At 37.2% G+C, this 22,378-nt stretch overlaps 1 protein-coding gene and 1 long non-coding RNA gene across 3 annotated transcripts in view; both read left to right on the forward strand.

The window, feature by feature from the left end:
- Positions 1–22,378, forward strand: part of LOC6054015 (F-actin-uncapping protein LRRC16A) — a 77,008-nt gene that overhangs the window by 42,941 nt on the left and 11,689 nt on the right. The window lies entirely within an intron of this gene.
- Positions 13,721–17,344, forward strand: LOC119770515. Its single transcript, XR_005278868.1, has 2 exons — positions 13,721–16,667; positions 16,728–17,344. It is a non-coding gene; the product is annotated as an uncharacterized LOC119770515 (long non-coding RNA).

Genomic DNA, 22,378 nt, shown 5'->3' on the forward strand with positions numbered 1-22,378 from the left:
ACAGTTAAAGGAAAACTGAACTGAACATGAACTGTAGGCTTTCCTAAACATAGTTGAAAATGCCATAAAAAATTGCGTGATCAGGCAAATCTCATCTCGAAAATGCCACCGGGACCGTCTGGGATCGAACCCAGGCTGACTGGGTGAGAGGCAACCACGCTTACCCCAACACCACGGTCCCGGATAAAAATGCCATGGTTTCACTTAAATAATGATTGATTTTGGTACATTTTCGAAACATGCCTCCAAATTTGAAATATACCTTGAAGAAAAGAAGTCTACTTATTTCAAATACCTTGAATTTTAATTTCTGAGCTGTGACTGCCAAACTGCAAGGTAAATTTTAGCTCCCCAACTTGGTGGTCGCGTCATCAATTTTAAATGTTGGATTTTTTTCAATTTTTATTTTCACGTCCTGAATTTGCAAATCAAAATAGCATTGGTAAAATTGAACTTAAAAATGGCTTTATGTTTGTCTTTTATGTATATGATTTAACTCTTCGTTTGTCGCTGATTGTACTTTTAATATTTTACCTCAATATTTATAAGTATCAAAATTCACGGGAGTCTCGACCAAATTTCCCGGAAATCGGGAGGCTCAAAAATTTCCCGGGAATTCCCGCTCGTCACCCTCCATGCGAGTACTAGCGCGAAACTTGCGGTGGTCTGTGGATTGAGGTTACGACACATTTCTCGCCACGAGGATTCTGCACGATGCCAGATACACCACCTGCGTCGCCTGCCCCGGCACCTGTCACCTCGGGGAACTAACTCCTGTTAAACCTGCTGCAGGGTCAGCAAACTAGTTTTTAATTAAATTCCCGATTAGCATATAAGGTGTCTACATTTGCTTAGAATTCCAGACACTCTTTTTAGCTTATTTACCTTTCAAATTTAGAGTGAATTTTCAAAGAACGGCATTTTTAGGTCTTAAAAAGGCTGTTTACAGGATGGCAATCGATTTTTTAAATATTTTTTTTTCAACTGGTCAGTGTTTATTTGGTACAATTTTTAAAAGCTATTCTACAATTCAAGTTTGAAATTATCTACACTTACATTAGAAATAGGATTACTTACAACAAAATGCAGATATTTAGCTACAATATGTTTGGTTCTTTGGGCTACTGGCGCTGATAGTCCTTGTAATGATGGAAACATAAAGTATTCGTTTTGCTTACATTGTAAACGTGGATCGAGATTCCCTAGCAAAGAACGAACATAATTCCATACAGTGCGAACTGTTATGCACCTGAACAATTTATGCTTTAGTGTTTCCGCTACGCCTGGGCATTCGTTGCAGTCCGGGTTATCTCGACGTTGTTGTCTGTATAACAAATCATTATGCTGAATCTTCTCGTGCACAATTATGTACCAGTTGGCACGCAGGGTTGAAGCCACTCGTTGATCAGCTAGATTTTTGAAGATCCGTTTCCACTGCCTTCGAGTTTCAAGTATCGGTGGATCACTCTCTCCATCGATTAGCTCCTTATAGATTCCGATTGAACTGTGATGCCGGATGATCTGCGTTGGAAGTGTTGATATTTCTAACGCTGGAATCTTAATTTGTGGAAAGGCGGGGGGAATTTGCAGAACAGGTGTGCTGCCCAACAAGTCACTAAAAAAAGGAAGCAGAGTTTGATTAGCCAGCATTCTATTACAGTGAGTCAAATATTTGTCCGTACCCTCCCGTACGGAAAATGTTTGTGATATAAAAGTACATAAAATTCGACTAAAGTACCATGTTTTATACATCAATCGACGCGGCAGAATGTCCTCTTGAAGACACTGTCATTGGATTTGCAAAAAACTTTTTCTAAAAAAAATGCAAAAATAGTTTACTGAAAAAAGTAAAAAAAAGAGGTCAAATAATTGTCCGTACCCCTAATAAAAGTACAAAATCTGATCGATTTAAGTGAATTCATTTATGAAATGTTGTTTCTGTGTCAAATACTAGTACCTCTAGCTAGTTTGTGACAGCTTTGAACTTCTGATAACTTTGTTTAGTTAGTTTATATTAAAAATTGGTTTAAATTTAGTTTTTTTAGGTAAAACTTATACAAACATTAGTTTATAAACAATGATTTTTATAAAATTGCTATTTTATGTTGTAAGAGTCTCTATTGAACAAGTTTCAACAATATTTGTTCAAAATATACATTGTTTTCATCTTTTTGACGTAGACTTACGTCTTTGTCGAAGGTACTGGGGTGTCATTCCAAAAAACCCGGGCCGAAGGCCTTGGATTACTGCGTCATCCGTCAAACGCTTATATCTTCCTTCCCTCTAATCGAATCGACACGATTTATGTGCCATTCGATTCGAAAATTATTCAGCAATTTGCTATAAAACTTTCATTGTTGGCAAAATAGTTTAACTATTGAAACAATTGAATGTTTTAAAATGTTTTCAAAATGCAGAGATTTTGCAAGCAAAATGAGCGCTTCCCACTCACGGACGGGAATGTCAAGTACCTATTTTGAGGGAAAATCATCCGAGCAACGCGACCGAGTGTCGGTCGCGAAAAGGAGGAAGTAGCGGGCCGAAATCATACATAAGAACGTGCGCCAGAGCCCATTCCATCATTCACGTCTCAGACGTCGGACCGGCAGCAGCAGCAGCAGCAGCAGGAAAGCTCAGCCCAGAGCAGCAGGAGAGAGACCAGAGCAGCAGCAGCAGGAGAGAGGGACCAGAACTGGAAAAGAAGTGCGTATCGCCTTCTCGTCGTCACCGTCAGCCAGTTGCCTCTCGATGGCCGGACCGTTAGGATCTTTCGTGGTTGCTGTGGTTCGGAGGTGCTTCAATCCACATCCCTCGTCCCACCCGGGACGAGGCATCAACAAAATGAGGCGCGCGCCTGCTGCATTCCGCCGAAAAGCCTCTCGTGGGTCAAGCCTTGGTTGTTAAACAATCGGGACATCCAACTAGCTCGTCGCATTCTGAAAGATTGACGTCTCATCAAATTCTAGTGTTGAAAGAGTTGCCCTCGTCCCACCCGGGACGAGGCAGCGAGCTAATTTGAATTTAAATTTCAGGAACAAATTTTGGTCTTCGGGGGCGACGGATTGCACAGCTTTCTGAGGCTGCTCTCGCCCCCAACCCCTATGCCCCCTCTCCCCCTCCCCCCATTCGGCTCGCTAAAATTCCTTCGTCTCTTTCTTTCCTCTCTTTGCCGTTCGAATGGGTGTTCCTTCCAATATATATATATAGCTAATTCTTCAAATTAATATATGGAAAACCCACATGTCCACATATCTAAATTTTACGTAAGTCTACGCCATTCCGGTTATGTCTGTGACATAACTACTTTGACTTTTTTATTGACAATTTTCAACCAAAAATACTGTTTCGGAACAATACCGTTGAACAATCCGGATTGTACCAGAACCGATTTAACCCCTCGGGGAGAAATTTTGTGGTGGTCAGATAGAGGACAAAAAACCATCCTCTTGCAATTTGAAGCATCCAATTTCGTCCACTACAGCCCTATTACGAGTCCCTAGTCTGAAATTTGAAATTTTTAAATTCCCCAAGCAAAACATTCTGACCCAGGAGGGTGCAGAAATTCTCGGCACGAAAAGTGAAAATTTCAAATTCCAGACTAGGGATTCGTAATCGGACTGTAGTGGACGAAATTGGATGCTTCAAATTGCAAGAGGTGTTTTTTTGTCCTCTATCTGACCACCACAAAATTTCCCCCCGAGGGGTTAAACCGGTTCCGGGACAATCCGGATTGTTTACCGGTATTGTTCCGAAACAGTATTTCTGGTCGAAAAATATCAATAAAAAAAGATAAAAACAATGTATATTTTGAACAATTATTGTTGAAACTTGTTCAATAGAGACTCTTACCACAACAACAATTTTATAAAAATAGTTGTTTATAAACTAATGTTTTTATAAGTTTTACCTTAAAAAAAAACTAAATTTAAACCAATTTTTAATATAAACTAACTGAACAAAGTTATCAGAAGTTCAAAGTTGTCACAAACTGGCACAAGGTACTAGTATTTGACACAGAAACAACATTTCATAAATGAATTCACTTAAATCGATCAGATTTTGTACTTTTATTAGGGGTACGGACAATTATTTGACCTCTTTTTTTTTACTTTTTTCAGTAAACTATTTTTGCATTTTTTTTAGAAAAAGTTTCTTGCAAATCCAATGACAATGTCTTCAATAGGACATTCTGCCGCGTCGATTGATGTATAAAACATGGTACTTTAGTCGAATTTTATGTACTTTTATATCACAAACATTTTTCGTACGGACAAATATTTGACTCGAAAAAAAAACGAAGTTGACTTTATAGCTGTCGGCCACCATTGCTAGTACCAACCACTAGTGTCTTCCTTTTAACTACAAGGACTTCGCCGCCCTGGGCTCCTAAAGTGTATGAAAGTATGGCACGGAGCGACGGCGCCGAATACCCATATTTACACAAAGAATTTTAGAGCGCCCGCCGCGGGATTCGAACCGGCGACCTCTGGATTGTGAGTCCAGTGCGCGGTCCGACTGATCCACACGAGCGGGACACTGATCCACACGAGCGGGACGGGATATTTGACTCACTGTAGTTAATAATGCAGTAGACTTCAATCCTGGCGAGTGTAGGTTTAGTCCTCCTCGTTCCTTAGGCAGGAACAAAGTTTCCAAACGAATGGGTTGCTTGTGTCCTATCCACAGAAAGTTTCGGTATTCCTTGAGGATACCTTTCTCGTACTTTTTCGGCAACGGAAACGTTGAGGCAGCGTACCAAATTTTGGATGATACAAAGGTATTCAAATGAATTACTTTCTGCAGTAAGTTCAGTGATCCCGAGCAGACGGAAATAACTTGGGAAGGTCAGTTTTTGATATTGTGAGAAGATCGAAATATGTTATTGGGATGATCGGATTAGTTGTTAAAATAACAAAAATCAATAACAAAGATTTGTTCGAAGAATAACTTAAACTGTTATTATGTTGTTATTGCAATAACAAACCAATAACACAGAAGGAATCATGAAGGAATAACAAGATTTGTTATTTTGTGCGGAGAGGTGGAGCAGCATAATAACAAAAAATGTTATTGAACTGGTCTCCATAACAAAAAAAAGTTATTGTTTTGGTTTATTTGTTATTTTGCAAAAAAAACCTGCAGTTGCCATAACTCCTCTGTACTAGTCAGGGCTGCAGAGTCGGGTACCTCCAAGCGACTTTGAATCCATACTTTGAAGACAACTCCGACTCTGGATGCAGGATATGACGTCAACGACTTCACAGATTCCGACTCCAAGGAAAAGTTGCTGAAAATTTGCTGAATCCGATGCCGTCTCCGAGGTCTCACTCCAGCTCGAACTTCAACGTCAGCTCTGACTTCCTGGCTCTGTGAAAATAATAACAGTTTTTGTTATTCACACATAAAAAATTCTCAATAAATAAATCAATTCCGTTAGGTAATATAACAAAATTTAAAAAAAATGAACTCTCAAAAGTTAATTTTATTGGATTAATTTTAGCTTGAAACCCCATTTCATGGTGAAATAAATGACCCCGATAAAATTGGACAAAATTATTTCATAGTTCTAGCCAATTTTAGTAAAATACCCTAGGGGGTATATTAAATAATTAAAAAAAATCAACTTTCAAAATTTCAACTTTTTAGAATAATTTTAGCTTAAGGACCCCATTTCATGGCCAAAATAATGACCCCGACGAAATTGGTTAAAATTATCCCATAGTTCTAGCCAATTTTAGCAAAGTCCCTTAGGGGGTATATCAAATAATTAAAAAAAAATCAACTTTCAAAATTTCAACTTTTTAGAATAATTTTAGCTTAAGGACCCCATTTCATGGCCAAAATAATGTCCCCAACAAAATTGGTCAAAATTATCCCATAGTTCTAACCATTTTAAACAAAGTCCTTTAGGGGGTATATCAAATAATTAAAAAAATCAACTTTCAAAATTTCAACTTTTTAGAATAATTTTAGCTTAAGGAACCCATTTCATGGCCAAAATAATGACCCTGACGAAATTGGTCAAAATTATCCCATAGTTCTAACCATTTTAAACAAAGTCCTTTAGGGGGTATATCCAATAATAAAAAAAAATCAACTTTCAAAATTTCAACATTTTAGAATAATTTCAGCTTAAGGACCCCATTTCATGGCCAAAATAATGACCCTGACGAAATTGGTCAAAACTATCCCATAGTTCTAACCATTTTAAACAAAGTCCTTTAGGGGGTATATCAAATAATTAAAAAAATCAACTTTCAAAATTTCAACATTTTAGAATAATTTTAGTTTAAGGAACCCATTTCATGGCCAAAATAATGAGCGCGGTTTAGTTACCCTCCAACTTCCCACCCTCCAGATATTTTAAACGGATCTTTACCCTCCACCCTCCCAGTTTCCAAGCAACTTTTTCAAAACGGCGTATGTTTTATTTGAATTAATACATACAACTTCTTTAAAAGATACTCTTATTCAAAAACTATATTTGAGAGCTCTCCGAAGAATTGACTCAATTATTTGTAGAGAAATCTCTTGCAACAACACCACCACCAACCGTCCTGTTCCGCTATCGATGGCTAAGTTATGTTTCAAGCAGCACCACTACCCACACTAGGAATGTTACATCAGCAATGGATAAATTAAAGTTTTTAATCTTTTGGGAGCGATTTAGATTAATAATTTGCATAATTTACCGTTTTTACTTTAAAACCAACAATTAATTAACAGATTAATCACATTTCGCTTTTCAATTAATGAATCATTCCTTTCTAAGATTTTTATTCATTTCAATCATTTTAAGCATTTCAATAGTTTGAAGTATGTTAAGTTGAATTTAAATATTACGAGTAATTTTTATATTTAAGGTATTTCAGGCATACGAGTGTATCAAGTTTTGAAGGTTTTTAAAGATTTCACGTAATTCAAGTTTTTTGCAGTTTTCATGGATTTTAAGTATAATAAGTATTTCCAGCATTTCAAGTATTATAAGTACCGCAATCAGGGGTGAGATTGGTTCATACAAAAATGCAGAAATTTGTATGACCCAATCTCACCCCCTCACGGTGCATCAAGTATTTCAAGGGTTTAAAGAATTTCAAGTATTCATTTTTTTCTAAGCATTTCAAGTAAATCAAATTTTCAAGTATTTCTTGAACCCAAGCATTTCAACATTTGTAACTATTTCAAGGATTTCAAGTATTTCAAATTGATTTTTAATATTTGTAGTATTTCAAGTGTTTCAAGTAGTTTAAGTAAATATTTCAAGTATCTTTTTCATTTATTTTAATTTCATAAAGAATTTAAAATATTTCCTGTACTTCAAGTATTTTGTGTTTTTCAAGCATTTCTAGTAATACAAATAAGTCATATATTTCAAGTAATTCAGTTAATGTTAATATTTTAATTTTTCTATAATTTCAATTTATGTTTTTTAGATTTAATCGTCTCTTACTAAGTTTAATCATGAAATATCTTTTTAAACGTTTCAGGAGTGATTGAAAATCATTTTTTTAGAGGATTTAATAAATTTTCAGTAATATGATTTTTTTTTATTTTATACATGTATGTAACCCTCGATGTGCACATCCAAATTTAAAATATTTCTAGTATTTCAAGTATTTAACGTAATTCTATTATATTAAGTTTTTAAAGTTATTCATTTTCAAGTGATTCCAGTTTTAAAAATATTTGGAGTGTATCAAATATTTTAATCATGTTAACACTTTTTATATTTTCAAGCACTTCAATCATGTTCATTCATATCATGTTTTTTATTTAATTTTTTTAAAGAAATTTGTCGATGTTTTCAAATATATGAAATTCTTCAAACACTTTAATAACATAAAACAGTTAACAGTTTAAAATTTAAAAATGTTCTTATGAAGTGAAAATCATTCTAAAACCCGAATAAAATGGTACTTGAAATACATAAACTATTTATTGTACTTTCAATATTTACAATATTTTCAAAGATTACTTGAACAGTTGGAATATTTTTGTAGCTTGGAATACATGATAAAATATTTAAACAGGAAGTATTTGACGTGTCAACAATTCTTAAAATACTTCAACAACATTTAAAACATTCGAAATCACTAACATATTTTTAAAACACTGAAACACGTAAAAAATTCAAGCTTCATATGATCAAAATACTCGACAAACCTAAAATGCTCAATATCATAACAAAAAAAAACAAAGCAGAAAGACTAGAAACTTGAACATTTAATATACTTGTAATCTTTGAAATAATTGAAATACATGAAAAATAAAAGTAATCGAAAAATGTTAAATCATTTCAAAATACTTAAAGTCCTTGCAAATGATAAAATGCTTGAATGACTTAAACAACTTGAATTAATTACATGAATCACATGAATTACTTAAAGTAATAGAAATACTTCAAGGTCTTGAAAAAACAAAATACTCGAATTAATTCAAAAAACAAAATACTCGAATTAATTCAAAAAACAAAATACTTGAATTAATTGAATAACTTGATATACAGTTAATATTGGAAAAACTTGAAATTCCTGAAACACACGAAAACACGAAATTCTTCAATTACAAGAAATTTGAAGTATTTGAATTACTAGAAATGTTTGAAACTTGTTTTACTTCTATAGTTTTTAAAGGTCCAATTACCAAAATTTTGCTGTGTTTTTGAATACTACTAACTAAATGCGGTTTCAGAAACACCAAAAACAAAAAAACAAACATGTGTTTACTGGACTTGAAAAAACCCCAGACTTGAAGTACTTGAAATTCTTCATATACTTGAAACACTCGAAATACTTAAAATACTACAAGTTTTTGAAATATCTAAGATCAATCTGAAATACTATTGATTCTTGAAACACTTTCGGTTCTCGCAATACTTTAAATCCTTGAAATCCTACTTCGAAAACTTGGAAAAATTTAAATACTTAAAGTACTTATGAGACTTAAAACCCAATACTCCAAAACTTGAAATGTTTGATGTACCGTCATCAGGGGTGACATTGGGTCAGACAAAAATTTCGAAATTTGTATGATGCAATCTCACCCCCAAACCCAATGTCACCCCTGATGACGGTACTTATAACACTCTTGAAATATTTAAAATCGATTTGAAATGTTTGAAGAATTTGAAAACATGAAGTATTTGAAATACTTAAAACATATTTATTTACTTCTATTGTTTCTTTAAAGGTCCAATTTTGCTCTGACTCTGACTCTCTGACTCTGACTCAATGCGGTTTCAGATACACCAAAAAGACAAAATTTTGTTCATTTGACAGTAAAAAACTCCAAACATGAAGTACTTGAAATCCTTCAAGTTCATGAAATCCTTGAAATTCTTCAAATACATGAAAATTGCTTGAAACACTCAAAATACATAAAAGACCGAATTCTTGAAATATTTAAGATCAATTTAGAATACTTAAAATCATAGAAATTGAAATACATGAAATACTTGAAATACTTTAAAACTCGAAATTTATGAAATACATGAAATCCTTGAAATATCTGAAAACATGAAGTATATACAAGTATATACAAGAAGTATTTAGTTTTTTTGAAGGTCCATACCAATATTTTGCCTGTGTTTTTTAATACAGCTAACTCATTGCGGTTTCAGAAACACAAAAAAACAACAACAACAAAAAACTAAATTTTGCTTACTGGACTTGAAAAAAACCCCAGACCCCATCAAGTACTTAAAACCCTTCAGATACTTGAAACTTGCTTAAACACTCGAAATACTACGAAATACTAAATTACTACAAATTCTTGAAATATCTAAGATCTATCTGAAATACTATACATTCTTGAAATACATTCAGTTCTCTCAATACTTTAAGAGCGAGTCCACGAGCAAAGCATACCCATCTCGCATCGACCTCACCAATCTACCTGAAATTTTCAGGGGTTGTTTGTACATATAAAACTAGCATCTGGCCAAAATATGAGCACTCTAGGTCAACGGGAAGTGGGGCAAATCGGGACACAAAATTTGAAGGTTCAAAAACGTAAAAAATCTTTAAAAGGCTATAACTTAGGCAAAATTCAATTTAATTCCAAAATTCAAAATGCATCTTGAAAGGCTTCAAAAATGCAACAAAATGCAGGGTAGAGCATCCCAATTAATTAATTCTAAAGGGAGTTATTGGCATTTTAGTGAAAAAATAGCATAATTTTCAAACTGAAATAAAAAAGTGTTCCATCCAGATATCAACTCGGATCGACCTGCAGCTTGTAGGGGACATCTGGGACTACCATCTGAGACTGAGACCGCTTTGGGTAAGGCAGTTTAACATATCAAATAAACACTTTTACTTTTAGTGAATTTTTTGGTAGTAAATTTTTGCTCGGAGGACCCCTTAGATCCCATTTTATGATGATAATTTTATCATTATCGTGTTCCTGAGACAATTTCACATTAGAAACATGCATAAAAATGTTTGTTTTCATCCATTTTAGCCCTTTAAAATATGAAAGTTAAAAAAAAACTTTGATTCACACTTATTGAAAATCAAGTTCGTTTCCAAGGATACTAGATGACACCAGAAAAAATGCAGCTTCTTAATTTTTTTTATCTTTCATTTTATAAAGGGTTAAAATGGATGATGATATACATTTTTATGCATGTTTCTATTGTGAAATTGTCTCAGAAACACGAATATGATAAAATTATCACCATAAAATGGGATCTAAGGGGTCATCTGAGCAAAAATTTACTACCAAAAAATTCACTAAAAGTAAAAGTGTCTATTCAATATGTTAAACTGCCTTACCCAAAGCGGTCTCAGTCTCAGATGGTAGTCCCAGATGTCCCCTACAAGCTGAAGGTCGATCCGAGTTGATATCTGGATGGAACACTTTTTTATTTCAGTTTGAAAATTATGCTATTTTTTCACTAAAATGAAAATAACTCCATTTAGAATTAACCAATTGAGATGCTCTACCCTGCATTTTGTTGCATTTTTGAAGCCCTTCAAGATGCATTTTGAATTTTGGAATTAAATTGAATTTTGCCTAAGTTATAGCCTTTTTAAGATTTTTTACGTTTTTGAACCTTCAAACTTTGTGTCCCGATTTGCCCCACTTCCCGTTGACCTAGAGTGCTCATATTTTGGCCAGATGCTAGTTTTATATGTACAAACAACCCCTGAAAATTTCAGGCAGATTGGTGAGGTCCAAACGACGTCCCATACAAAGGGGTATGCCCTGTTCGTGGACTCGCTCTTAAATCCTTCAAATTATACAAACACTTGATATACTTGAATACCTACTTCGAAAACTTGGAAAAAATGAAATACTTCAATTACTTATAATCAAAACTTGAAATACTTGAAATTCTTGAAATGTTTGATGTACTTATAAAAATCGAAATTCTTAAAATATTTAAAATCAATTTGAAATATTTGAAGGAATTTAAAATAATTGAAAAAATATATTATAAGTAATTAAAAAACTTGAATTGCATGAAATATTAAGATACTAGTATATGAAGTATTTAATAAACATGAATTAATAGAAACATTTGATATTTTTATTTACTTCTATTGTTTTTATAAAGGTTTGACGCAATGTGGTTTCAGAAACACAAAAAAAAACTAAATTTTGTTCATTGGACTTAAAAAAACTCCAAACATGAATCTTGTTTGAAACACTCAAAAAACATAAAAAAAACTACAAATTCTTGAAATATTTAAGATCAATCTGAAATACTTTAAATCCTAGAAATTTTTGAAATACTTGAAATAGGTACTTAAATACATGAAATACTTTGAAAACTTGAAATACTTGCAATATTTAAAATCCACAAAATACTTTACATACTTGAAGCTCTTGAAACACATGATGTTATTATTACACTTTAAATCCTTGAAATAATTAAAATCAATTTGAAATAATTGAAACTATTTAAAAAATAGAGTATTTGAATTATTTAAAAAACTAAAACTAATTGGATAAACAATATTTGAATAACTTGGAATACATGATATCCATACAATATTTGAAATACTTTAAGCACTTTAAATCCTTGAAAACTTTAAAAAACTTGATACACTCGTATACCTGAAATACCTTAAATATAAAAATTACTCGTAATATTTAAAATCAACTTAACATACTTCAAACTGTTGAAATGCTTAAAATGATTGAAATAAATAAAAATCAAGGAATGATTCATTAGTTGAAAAGCGAAATGTGATTAATCTGTTAATTAATTGTTGGTTTTAAAGTAAAAACGGTAAATTATGCAAATTATTAATCTAAATCGCTCCCAAAAGATTAAAAACTTTAATTTATCCATTGCTGATGTAACATTCCTAGTGTGGGTAGTGGTGCTGCTTGAAACATAACTTAGCCATCGATAGCGGAACAGGACGGTTGGTGGTGGTGTTGTTGCAAGAGATTTCTCTACAAATAATTGAGTCAATTCTTCGGAGAGCTCTCAAATATAGTTTTTGAATAAGAGTATCTTTTAAAGAAGTTGTATGTATTAATTCAAATAAAACATACGCCGTTTTGAAAAAGTTGCTTGGAAACTGGGAGGGTGGAGGGTAAAGATCCGTTTAAAATATCTGGAGGGTGGGAAGTTGGAGGGTAACTAAACCGCGCTAAAATAATGACCCTGACGAAATTGGTCAAAATTATCCCATAGTTCTAACCATTTTAAACAAAGTCCTTTAGGGGGTATATCAAATAATTAAAAAATCAACTTTCAAAATTTCAACTTTTTAGAATAATTTTAGCTTAAGGAACCCATTTCATGGCCAAAATAATGACCCTGACGAAATTGGTCAAAATTATCCCATAGTTTTAACCATTTTAAACAAAGTCCTTTAGGGGGTATATCAAATAATTAAAAAAATCAACTTTCAAAATTTCAACTTTTTAGAATAATTTTAGCTTAAGGAACCCATTTCATGGCCAAAATAATGACCCTGACGAAATTGGTCAAAATTATCCCATAGTTCTAACCATTTTAAACAAAGTCCTTTAGGGGGTATATCAAATAATTAAAAAATCATCTTTCAAAATTTCAACATTTTAGAATAATTTCAGCTTAAGGACCCCATTTCATGGCCAAAATAATGACCCTGGCGAAATTGGTCAAAATTATCCCATAGTTCTAACCATTTTAAACAAAGTCCTTTAGAGGGTATATCAAATAATTAAAAAAAATCAACTTTCAAAATTTCAACTTTTAAGAATAATTTTAGCTTAAGGACCCCATTTCATGGCCAAAATAATGTCCCCAACAAAATTGGTCAAAATTATCCCATAGTTCTAACCATTTTAAACAAAGTCCTTTAGGGGGTATATCAAATAATTGAAAAAATCAACTTTCAAAATTTCAACTTTTTAGAATAATTTTAGCTTAAGGACCCCATTTCATGGCCAAAATAATGACCCCGACGAAATTAGACAAAATTATCCCAAAGATCTAAACATATTTAACAAAAGAAAAAATAATAACAGATTGTGTTATGGACACTTAGAAACTTTTCCATTTGTGCGGTTTGTGGTAATTTTATTTCTAAGTCAGTATACCGAACGAATAACAAATTTTGTTATTAGGAGGGTTTTTGAAATGTATAACATTTTCTCTTATTAGCGTGTTATTAATTAATTTCAATACAATATCACTTCAATACCAAATTTTGTTATTTTATCAGAAACTGTTATTATTTTTTCTTCTTGAAGTTGAACTTCAGGATAAAATAATAACACTTTTTGTTATTTTAACAGGATTTGTTATTGAAATATTATTAATTTTGTTATTACCGTCTGCCCGGGATCTGGATTTGCACATCCAGAGTCTCCATTTTAAGTTTTTAAGAGTTTTCTGCCAAGTTAACTCAATGGATTGTTTGACGGAGTCGGTGAACGTTAAACCAAGAATTGTCAGTGAATCTTGGAAGTTGATCCAGGTAAGTACGCCTTCTGTACGCGGATTCCCAATTTTCATTGCCGTTGTTTTCGTCAGATTCAGGACAGCACCGGATACCTCTTCGAACTCTCGTATTCTATTAACAGCTTCAGCCAAGTTGTTGATGTCCCCGTCCACCATGCTGATATCGTCTGCATACACGTTCAGAAGACTCCCTGCTGCTCCAATTGTTGCCAGCTTGTCGACCAGTGGTTGAATGTACAGCACGAATAGCAGCATGCTCAGTGGGTCACCTTGCCTGACTGATTTTCTGATTTGGAACGATCTGGACAGCTTACCGTTTAACAAAATATTTGAGAAGGAGTTGGCATAGATTTTCCTTAGAAGGTCGATCAGCTGCGGGTTGCAGTTCATCTGTGTGAGGGTGTAGTAGAGAAAGTCATGCCTCACCCGGTCAAACGCATGGTCCATATCGAATGACACCAGCGTGGCTGACTGCCTTTTATGTTTCAGTGATGCAATCTTGTCCAGAATCTGTGTTGTGGCTTCAAAAATGTTGTGTTTCCCGTTCGAGCATTTTTGGTGTGGAAACAAAACGTGTTCAGCCAGCGGAATCATTCTGTTTTTTATCACTCTCGTTAAAATTTTGTAGTCAAAATTTAATAGAGTAATTAGTCTGTACGCTTTCACTGTGTTTCCGCTCTGCTTCTTTTTGACGAGGACCACAACACCGTTCATAAAATTTGAATCGGTATCAGGGTTACGAAGAGCATCATTGATAACGGAAGTGAATTCTTGGCTGATAATGCTCCATGTTTTGTAGTAGAATTCCCGAGGCAGTCCGTCGTCTCCTGGAGATTTCCTGGGACAACTGTTTTTGATGCACATAAAGATTTCGTTTGCGTTCGGGGTTGCAAGAGGTCGTCGTTAGCTGCAACGTTGTCAGGGATTCGTCTTGCTGGCTCAAATCCTGCCACAGGTGACCGGTTTGGAGTGGCCGAGAAAAGGGTTTCGAAGTAATTCACAATGTTTTGCTCTATTTCGGTTTCATTGTTGATAACATTTCCGTCCACATCCAGTTCACTTATCGTCCTGCCCTGTCGATTCTGCATTTTCTGCGCTACGTGGAAAAGACTTGTAGATTCTCCTTGTAGATATGTTTCATTCAACATACGACTTCTGTTGGAATGTTCTCTTTGTTTCTGGAGCATAAGTCCTTTAATTCTGTTAATCCGCACAAGCTGGTCATTGTCATTCAAGTACAGATTGTAAGCTCTACTTAACTCTCCGTTCAAAAGCTTAAATGTGTCACGAAAGTCACGGTACTGAAGAGACGAACGCCATTTTAAAAACGACTTTATTTTTGGCCACGTGTCGTGCAGTTCTCAGGGAATCTCGGGTAGATTTTGAGACGAGGAAACAATCTAGACGGGAGCCACATCCAGTGCGAACGAAGGTGAAATCAATGTCACGTGGGTTGATACAACGGCAAACATCGATCAAATTTAGAGCCAGCATCAATCGGGAAGTCATTTCGCTCCGCGGAGTGCCACCGGTAGCGTCTCTGTCATTCACAACGGAGTTAAAATCTCCTCCGAGAATGATTGGTCCGGTAACGTTTCGAAGGTAATGTGCACAGGTAGAATTGAAGAAATCCTCGCGCGCATTTCTGTTCTGGCTCCCGGTTGGTGCGTATTGTCGCTCTGGCACTAAATCGAACTGAGCGATTTCCACTCTCGCCGCGCTTTTTCTCTCCGCCTTTTTCTGTCTAGCCTAATTCGGTATTACTCGATCAGTGTGTAAGCCAAGTTTGTTGTGATTCCTCCATCTTGTTTTGATTGGCGAAAACTTATGTCGATGGATTTTAGCTGATTTAATTAAAAACGAAAGGAAATATGTACTTTTTTTACTTGCATAAATGGCCAACATCATCATCCAAAACCTACGACAACAACACGCAAGCACTGATTCTATTTAGTTAGACAAAAAATGCGGAGAGAAAAAGTGCGGCGAGAGTGGAAATCGCTCGTTTCGGTTTGGTGCCAGAGCGACAAAATGTTTTTCAATGACGTTTAACCTCGCGTTCAACACAAATTAGAGTTGATCAGTTTGCGGAGCGTAGTGTCAGATAAGTCGCCGCGAAAATTCGATTTATTTCCGAAACCACAATATATGTTGCAGAGAGTTGTCTCGTTTCTTAAGCGAATGACGATTAGTCTACTATCGAGAGAGTTTTCTGCTGTTACATGCTCTACTCTGTTTCCAAGTGCTACTGCCACCCCTCTTCCGGTGGTCGATATTGAACAAAATTGTGTATCCAGGTATAATTATTTGATCATTTTCAACCTCCTGCAGAAAAGCGATATCTATTTCGTTTATCCTTAGGGAGTTTTGAAGTGCGTCCAACTTTGTTTGGTTCGAAATGTTGTTGATGTTTAACGTTACCAAATTAAAACTTTCAGCCAGTGCTTTTTTAAAATGTTACTATCGAAGAGGGGCTGGAGATATTAGCGCGACAACACAGATGGCGCTGTTCTGAGCAAACCCAACGAGCAATCTCACACACACAGTGAAAACTTTGCCGTTCCCGGTCTCTGCTTTTTTGTTTTTTGACATCTTCTGTCAGGTTGCTTTGAGTGTCAGTGATGTTTATAAACAATATCGATACGCTCACCTGCTCAGACGGTGTTAGCGAAGACAGTTGGTATTCTCCAGATATCCAGTTTCTCTTCGTTGTCTTCAAGCGTTTTCTCGTCGTCGTGGCTCTCTTGTAACCCAGCAGGTGAGTTCCCATTGATGTTCTAAGTGGTGAGCGGTGCTGATTGTCTGAATTGATTGGAAGTTTTTTGACAGGAGTGGCAGTATCACTGAGCGCTTCGGCAAGACATATACCGGAGCGACTGGAGCCTTTTATCTTTAGCGGTATACGCACTCCGGAAGGAACCGGTCAAGAAAAAATTCAAATGGGCAGCAGCGGCAGCGCAAGCAAGTCAGAGAGGGTGAAGAAAAGCCCCAAGAAATCGCTCCCTCTCCTTTGTTCTGCTGTTCGTAAAGCTGTTTCTTGACCCCTTTCCTTCCGATCTGCATACTAGCCTTTTACAAGAAGGATGTCCAGCGAGTGGGAAAGCAACGTTGAGTGGCTGTGTATCGGTGAGTTCTCTGTGTGATCTCCATTGATGATAATTGAATCTGAATGACGCGTAATTTTCATTGAAAAAGGTGGCAGTATCAGCTTCGGCAGGACATATACCGCAGCTGTTACCTTTGGAAGCTGGTGCGGGCGCTGGTTGATAGCAATCGGTGTTGGCAGTGTATGGTATCGGATGAATCTGCGAGGATTTGAGACTTCTTGAGGACGGCAGTATCTTGTGGAGCTTCGGCAGTACATATACATTTGTGTTTGCTTACCCGTGGGAAAAGTAATGATGACGAAATAAACTTGATTTACTTTTTGGAGTTCAGGCTTGATGATCTTTTCTTCTTTTTGTTTTTCGGCGACGAGGGACGTTTCTTACGTCCTCCTTTTCCGAAGTCTGTATCCACATCTGACTGTTCCGGAGATTCAACTTCAGTAGCGGAGCGGGACCCATCTAATGCCGGAAGATTGTCATCATCCGATATATCGTTGAGAAGGGCTGACTGCGATCTTGTCCAGGTTCCTGGGGGGCTGATCATTGTCCATTGACAAGACTGGAGAAACGATTGGTTTCACTGGAGCTGCAGGAGTAGCTGGCTGCGCTGGAACGATGATCGGCTTCGCTGGAGCCGGAGGGAAAGTTTCCTTCGCCGGCGTCTTGTCCTCGTCATTCGGCACAATCGGGTTCATTCCACCAACAATCTGAGCAAGGGTCAGGCCGTTAGCGCTGTTACCGGACAGTGCCTTCTTGACATCCGAGCACTTGGATCCGATGTGTAGGTTTCTTCCGCAGTAGCGACAGGTGGCGATTTGATTGCGGTATTTTACGTACGCACATTCGTCTTCCATATTCACGTACGAGGGAATCGACTTCTTCAGCTTCATGCGCACAGTCTGTGTACCATTGGGAACTCCCGGGAAAAACTTTTGCCAGACATCATCTTTGATAGATAGCACCTCTCCGAAGGCTGACAAATGTTTGGCGATTGTTCCGTTTGGTAGATACGGAGGGAGGTCGTAGACCTTCACCTCAACAGAACCATCAGCCATGTACAGACACCGTTTTCCAAAAAATCAACCCCGAATTTCTGCAGAAAAAATAAGTTATTATCGTTAACCAGTTACAGGTAAAAAATACCGCTCATTTTGCTCAATGAGCAAAAATGAGCGCGAGCACGAGCGATGAGCATTTGCGCTCATAAAATAAATGAGCAAACATGAGCACGAGCAATGCCGAGCAGGGGTAAATAACACAGGAATACCAAATTTTGGTATTACTTGAGCAAATAACAGGGACCAAAATGTGCCTATAACAGGGACCAAAATGTGGTTGCCCAGTAATAGATGGTAAAATACCATGAAATCATACCAATGTATGTGGAAGGGCACAACAATACCAAACCATGTTATTCCAAGGGTAAAATAGGGTTTCCTGTGGTCTTCCACATACATGATTTTGGTATGATTTCATGGTATTTTACCATCTATTACTGGGCAACCAAGAGCACATTTTGGTCGCTGGTATTTTCACAAGTAATACCGAAATTTGGAATTTTCATACCATTTATAGTGCAGCAGTTGCAGTTAGTGAAAAAAAAAAACGGAAATGATCCATATGCAACAGCCAAATCTACTCAGCTGATGATTCCATGTTGTTCTTAGTGATATATTTTTCACCACATCGAATGCATTTGTCATTGATGAACGGCCTGTGCTTGAAGTTCTTGATGCTTCTAAAAAATAACAAGATTGAAAAATAAGTTAAAATGAAACTGGATTGAAATTCACCAAAATTTAACAATTTCAACGATTTAAAAATCTTAGTGGGTATATAAAAAAATGAAAATCAGCTTCAACATTTTTGGGTTTCAAGTCATGTTAGCGCAAAATTAATTAAATACAGTAGTTGTTCGGTAACTGGGCTGAGAACGTCACCGAATGTTGCTCGTTAACTGGGCTGAACAAAAAATAACGAGGGGACCACCGATGCATAATATTTTCCAGATGAAATATAAAAATAAAAATTACTCAAATTTATTTTCAATGCTTACTTTTCATTTTTCTTTAAATGTAACTTGAAATTAAACAAAAGTTTGAAAAAAGTTGTTTTATTTATTAAATATGATTTTTGCATCCATTAACCCTTAGGTCATTTTGGTTTGTTTTGGTGTTTTGACGTTTGTCTGCTTTTTAACTGGGCTACTGCCCAGTTATCGAGCGCCCAGTTAAACAACGCCCAGTTAAACAACGCCCAGTTACCGAACAACTACTGTATCTCGTCAAAATTTATAAAAAATTTCCCGTAGCTTCAGAGGAGTTTGATGAAACACTTCAATACCAAAATAATCTAATCTAATCTAATCAGACCCTAGCGCAGCCAATCTTTCGAAGGGATCCTGGAGAGTGCCTTAGGTTAGATGACGCCTAGCACTCTTCTTGTCATTTATTAACATTTGTAGTGCGCCATTGCATTAGAATTGAAACATCACAAGCGTTAAAATGGCCAGGCCTACTGCGTAAAGCCGTATCGCAGAGATGACTCGTAATTGGGTTGAGTTTGAGCACTGAGTGTTCGAACAACAACACAATTCTAAATCGACAGAGGAGGAAGAAGCCTCCGTGATTTGGTTGTATTCGTTGGGAGCACCATGCTAAGAAGGTTTGGCACTCCGAGACCCTCTGGGATGGGACATTGTATTTCCACGAATGCCCTGGACACTATTTGCCACAGAAACACTTCAATACCAAAATAATACCAAAATGTGCCATCCTGACTTTTCCACCATTTCAAGTCATTTCTTTAGGGGGTATATCAAGCTTCCCATGCGCCAGTGCCAACGAACACCGCGGGTTTGGTTTTCTAGCTTCGGTATGAGCCTGAACCCATTGTGTGTTGGTATTTTGGTTCATCGTACCAGCGCACCACGACAATCTCGGCTTGTCGCCTCGGTGGTGTGTATGGCACTCACTCGAGGCATGAACCCAGCGTGCCGTGGTACGCGCCGATGTATTGATGGTTTGTACCGCCAGCGCGTACCACGGCACGTACCTCGGCTCGTACCGAGTGGAGCACCTTGGTTCATACGCTGGGTTCATGCCTCGGGTGAGTGCCAGACACACAACCGAGGCGACGAGCCGAGATTGTCGTGGTGCGCTGGTACGTTGAACCAAAATACCCTCGGCTCGAGAGAGTCGGGTACGGGTGTAAACCGAACAAAGCAGGCGCAAAGCAAAACCAAGGTACAAGTGAACCGCGTGTACCGCACTGTTATGTAGAGTCTTTCTTTCCGCTAGCTCTTAATCCAAACGACCAAGATTTAGTTACATAACCTCGTTTATTGCCCCTTTAGGAGCGGCCGTGGCTGACTGGTTACGGTGTTCGCTTTGTAAGCGAATGGTTCTGGGTTCGATTCCCATCTGCTCCCAACGAGAAAGTTAAGAACACATAAATTTGAAATGATGAATATGAACGAAAAATCAAAGTCGCTCGAGGCGGGGTTCGATTCTCCGTCCTTTGGATTGGTAAGCAAAATGCTAACCACTAGGCCATGACGACTTGGTGAGCGTGGACTGGAATTAGGAATACTGTTACAGAGAGCGAGTTGTGGCGCTATAACCACGGCAAATAGTGTCCAGGGCATTCGTGGAAATACAATGTCCCATCCCAGAGGGTCCCGGAGTACCAAACCTTCTTAGCATGGTGCTCCCAACGAATACAACCAAATCTCGGAGCGTATGGTGGTGTGTCCCCACGCTTCTTCCTCCCCTGTCGATTCAGAATTGTGTTGTTGTTCGAACACTCAGTGCTCAAACTCAACCCAATTACGAATCATCTCTGCGATACGGCTTTACGCAGTAGGCCTGGCCGGTTTAACGCTTGTGATGTTTCAATGCATTCTAATGCAATGGCGCACTACAAATGTTAATAAATGACAAGAAGAGTGCTAGGCGTCATCTAACCTAAGGCACTCTCCAGGATCCCTTCGAAAGATTGGCTGCGATAGGGTCTGATTAGATTAGATTAGATTAGATTAGATAACCTCGTTTATTGCCCCTTTAACAACAGTTCTTATTTCTCACTTGTTCTTTTTCCTCTTCGCGGACGCTTCCTTTTCACGCTCTTCTTGAGCTCTTCCTTTCTTCGGCCCAACAAATCTCAGCTTTTTCTTCCTCTTCTTCTTACTCCGTCCCGGTTCTCCTCAGCAACGCTCTATCCTTCACGCGGTCGTGCGTCGCGGCCACCGGACCTTGTCCAGCCACCGCGCGCCGTCAATTCGCGGCCTCCCGCCACACGTGTTCCGCCGGCCAGCGATTCGGTGTCGTCCGACTCGGCCAGAAATATCCAGCTCCCGAAACGACCCTGAAATTCTTCCGCGTTAAGGGTCGACCAAAAATACTCCTCTCGAGAGTCTTACCTCACTGAGGGTCGAAGCAGGCGTCGATCACGAACGGCGGCAGTTAGGGGTTGCCGGCTAAGCAGCCTGCCCTGCGGATCCGGACTCAACCGGAGTGAGAAGCTTCCCGGATAATCGGCGACGACGCAGGCTTTAATTTTATCGGTCACTTGACGCGTCCACAGTCCAATCTGTGCCAACGGGAACTGAGCGAAATTGAACAACGCAGCAAGCTTTGACCCGATCTGCTCTCCCATTTTCTTGTCCTCTTCGTGAACCGGCTCACTCTCCCACTTTTATTCTCTCGACAGCCGCGCTCTCTTTCTCTGCCGACAAACTTGCCGGAAACAGCTTGTTGGTGTTGGTGTCGGCGAACTGCAGTGAGCTAGGGTGCTCGTTTGACAGAAACGACCTATTCTATTTCTATTTTTCTAGAACATTCTTATTATCAACGTTGTATTTATTCAAATTTGGGCCCAATTAACATCGAAATATTGCAAACGCTACAGCACGGTGCAGGAAGCTTTAAGGTATATCAAAATGTTTAAAATCAAGTTTGAAATTTCCGTTTTTCGATAAAAGCATGCGCTTTGAGACATCATTTTAGCGCAAAATTAATTATTTTGTCAATTTTTCAATTGGTCAAAATTCTCCCATAGTTTCAGAGGAATTTGATAAAACACTTTAATTCCAAAATAATACCAAAATGTGCCATCCTGACTTAGTCATTTCTTTAGGGGGTATATCAAAAAAATTTAAAAACAAGTTTGAAATTTCCGGTTTTCAATAAAAGCATTCGCTTTGAGACATCATTTTAGCGCAAAATTAATTATTTTGTCAAAATTTGTTCAAAATGTTCCCATAGTTTCAGAGGAATTTGATAAAACACTTTAATACCAAAATAATACCAAAATGTGCCATCCTGACTTAGACAATTTTCCACAATTTCCAGTCATTTCTTGA

This window comes from Culex quinquefasciatus, chromosome 3 (genome assembly GCF_015732765.1).
Source record: "Culex quinquefasciatus strain JHB chromosome 3, VPISU_Cqui_1.0_pri_paternal, whole genome shotgun sequence".
In the NCBI taxonomy this organism is placed as follows: Eukaryota; Metazoa; Arthropoda; class Insecta; order Diptera; family Culicidae; genus Culex; species Culex quinquefasciatus.